The sequence below is a fragment of the Macrotis lagotis genome, chromosome 3 (genome assembly GCF_037893015.1).
Source record: "Macrotis lagotis isolate mMagLag1 chromosome 3, bilby.v1.9.chrom.fasta, whole genome shotgun sequence".
In the NCBI taxonomy this organism is placed as follows: domain Eukaryota; kingdom Metazoa; phylum Chordata; class Mammalia; order Peramelemorphia; family Peramelidae; genus Macrotis; species Macrotis lagotis.
Genome location: NC_133660.1, coordinates 88,745,665 through 88,750,045, shown reverse-complemented (window position 1 = coordinate 88,750,045; position 4,381 = coordinate 88,745,665).

Genomic DNA, 4,381 nt, shown 5'->3' with positions numbered 1-4,381 from the left:
GCTCTCTTGAAGCTGAGAATTCTGAGCAGCAGTGAACAAACTTGATTGGATTTGCCATCAACATAATGATTCCCATTTGCCTTACAAAAAAAATTAAAACAAAAGTCCCTTTAAAAGTAAAATTGACCAAAAGGAAAAAATATCAATTTATTCAAAAGTAAAATTAACCAAGAGGAAAAGGAAATAAAAACTAATTAAAGAAAATAAAAAAACCTAAAAACTAGAATTAAACAAATGGAAATGAATGATTATATAAAACACAAAAATTCTATCAAATGATACCAAAAGGCTGAAAAAAAAAACTGTAAAGAATCTCGTAGGAAAAGTGACCCAATAGGATAATAGTTCCTAGAGAGAAAATTTTCCAATTATTATCCTACCCAAAAGTCAATTATCAGAGGAAAAACACCTAGACAATATTTTTCAGGAAATTATCAAGGAAAACTTCCCTAAAATCCAAGTGTAAGAAAATAAAAATAGTCCTTGAAAGAATCAATCAACCACATCCAGAAAGTTACCAAAATAAAACTTTGAACCAGAAAGATACACAATGGATAAAGATAAAAAGTTGGGAGCAGAATATGTTATGCTTCTGCGGAAATTAAAAAAAAGAACTAGGAATCTTTATCTCAGACAAAATAAAAAAAATAGATCAAATTAAAGAGATAAAGCAGAAAATTACATCTTCCTAAAAGATAACATAAGCAATGAAGCAATATCAATATTCAATAAGCATACATCAAGTAGTATGACATGCAAATTCTTGGAGAGAAGCTAAATGATTTAGAGGAAGACACAGAGAGCAAAACTATATTACTAGTACACCTCAGTCTTCATCTCCCAGAATTAGATAAATCTAACCAAAGAATAAACAAGAAGGAATTTAAAGAATTTTAGATTAGTTAGATATGATAGACTTCTGAAGAAAACTGAATGAAGAATGAAAGTCATATATCTTTTTATCTGTGGCACGTGGCAGCAATATAAAGATTGACCATCAATTGGGGCAAAAAGTAGTCACAACCAAATGCAGAAAGGCAGAAATTTTAAATGCATCCTTTATAGATCATGATCTAATAAACATGCAATAAAGGACCATGGAAAGATGAACTAAAACATTATTATAAACTAAATTGCCTAATATTAAAGAATCTGTAACTTGAACAACAAATCAAAGAAATAATCAATTTCATTCAAGAAAATAACAATGATGACACATCATCTTGTCGGATGTATCCCAAGCAGTTATTATGGAAAAATTTAAATGTTTAAATGATTATATGAATAAATCAGAGAAACTGGAAATCAATGAATTGGAAATACTCCTAAAAAAAAGTTTGAGAAAGAAATGAAAAAATCCCAATTAATCATCAAATTTGAAATTCTGAAAATCAAGGGAAAAATTAAGAAAATTGAATGTAAGAAGACTATTGAACTAATGAATTAAAATGAGTTTGCCTTATAGCGAAAACCAGTAAAATAGATAAAACTTTGTTTAATTTCATTTAAAAAAAGATGAAAACCAAATTAATGGCATTAAAAATGAAATGGGGAAAACTCACCACCAGTGATGAGGAAATTAATCATAATTCAGAGATATTGTGCCCAACAGCATGCCAATAAATTTGACAATCTTAACAATCTTAGGGAAATAATTGAATTTTTAAAAAAAGATTATATATATATATATATATATATATATATATATATATATATATATATATATATATATATATTGCCCAGATTGACAGGAGAAGAAATAAAATACTCAAACAATCCCATTTCAGAAAACAAATTTGAACCAGCCACAAATGAACTCTCTATGAAAAATTCTCCAGGGTCAGATGAATTTACAAGTACATTTTACAAAGTATTTAAAGAACAATTAATTCCAATTCTATATAAACTATTTGAAAACAGTAGATGAAAGAGAAGAGTTCTGTTAAATTCCTTTTATGATCCCAGCATGTTGCTAATACCTAAACCAAGAAGAGTCAAGAGACAAAAAATTATAGACCGAGCTCCTTAATGGATATTGATGCAAAATTTTCAATAAAATATTACCAAAGAGATTAAAACAAGTTATCACTGGAATGGCATACTGTAATCAGGCAACATTTGTATAGATATGCAGGGGTGGTTCAATTTTAAGATCATAATCAGTATTATTGACCAAATCAATAACAAAAATAAGGGAAATAAAATAATTCAATAGATGCTGAAAAACCCTTTAATAAAAGAAAGCACCCATTCCTAGTAAAACTACTAGAGTATAAGAATAGAGTTTTTCCTTAAAATGATAAACAGTATTCATTTAAAAACACCATCAAGCATTATATGTGATAGGAACAAACTACAGCAATCTCAATAAGATCAGGTGTGAAACAAGGATGCCCTATCACCACTACTATTCCCTATTGCATCACAAATCTCAGTTATAACAAAACAGAAAAAAAATAAATTGAAGGAATTAGAATAAGTAATGATGGAACAAAACTCTTCCTTTTTGCAGATGATAGAAAGGTATACTTAGATAACCCTAGAAAATCAGCTAAAAAACTACTTTAAACAATTAGCAATTTTAGGAATGTTGAAGAATATAAAATAAACTCATTTAAATCATTAGCATTTCCATAAATTACCCAACAAATCCAGCAACAGAGTTAGAAATATTCCACTTAAAGTAATTACAGACAACATAAAATACTTATTACTCTGCTTCTCAAGGTAAATCTAGAAACTATATGAACACAGTTACAAAACACTTTTCATACAAAGTCAGACCTAAACAATTGGAAAAATATTAATTGTTCATGGTTAGACCAAGCTAATATAATAAAAATGACAATTCTATCTTAATTAAATAACTTATCGAGTTCCATACCAATAAAACTATCAAAAATTATATTACACAATTAGAAAAATACACAGTTCATTTGGTGGGACAAAAGGTCTAGATTATCAAGGAAATTAATAGAAAATATGCAAAGTATGCTGACCTAGCCTTAGCAGATCTAAAACTATATAACAAAGTGGTAGTCATGAAAACAATCTTACACTGGCTAAGGAAGAGAGAGGGGGTTCAGTGAAATAGATTAGGTACAAAAGAAACAATAGTAAATGACTATGATATTCTACTGTTCGATAAACTAAAAGACTAACTTCTGGAGGAAAAAAAAACTATTTGACAAAAACTGTTGGGAAAACTAGAAAATAATATGATAAAACTTCAGTAGAGAAAAACATTTCATGCCCTAAAAAGCTAAGATTGAAATGAGTATAAGAAAATTCTCTAAGCCAATTAGGAGAACAAGGAATAGAATATCTATCAGATCTATGGAACGAGGAGTTTATTACCAAACAAGAAATAGAGAATATTATTAATTGCAAAATCATTAATTTTTATTAAACTAAGTTAAAACCAATGCAAACAATATTTGAAAGAAGGAAGGAAGATAGCTGGGAAGCAATTATTACAGCTAGCATTTCTGACAAAGGACTCATTTCTAAAATATTAAAAAACTGAGTCAAATTCATATGAATATAAGTCAATTTCAAATTGAAAAATGATCAAATGATATAAGCAGGCAGTTTTCAGATGAAGAAATTAAAGCTATCTTTTATTTTATGAAAAAAATGTTCCAAATCATTATTGATGGGGGGCAGCTAGGTGGCACAGTGGATAGAGCACAGCCCTGGAGTCAGGAGGACCTGAGTTCAAATCCAACCTCAGACACTTAATAATTATCTAGCTGTGTGACCTTGGGCAAGTCACTTAACCCCACTGCCTTGCAAAAACCAAATTATTATTGATTAGAGAAATGCAAATTAAAGCAATTCTGAGGAACCAATATATACCTATCAGATTTACTAAAATAACAAAAAAGAAAAATGATCAATGTTGCAATTAGAGGAGATGTGGGAAAACGGGAATACTTATGCCCCACTGGTGGAATTAAGAATTGAAACAAAAGTTCTAGAGAGCAATTTGAATCTCTGCCCCAAGAGTAATAAAACTGCATGCTCCTTGAACCAACAACATGCCTTACTAGGTATGTATCCCAAAGAAATGCTTAACAAAGGGGAAAAACCTCACAACTGAGGAAATGAAAATCAATTAGGGAATTGCTGGACAAGTTATGATATGTGATAGAACACTAATTTTCTATAAGAAACCATGAGGGAAAGGACTTCAGAATAGCCTGCATGAATTGAGACTGAGTGAAGTGACCAGAAGAAGGGAAACTATGTCCACACTAACAACAACATTGTTAGAAGATCAACTATGATGGATACAGCTCCTTTCCTGTGACTAAGGGCAATCCTGAGAGAATTGCTATGGAAAATGCTATCCAGATCCAGATGAAAGAAACAAGCAAAC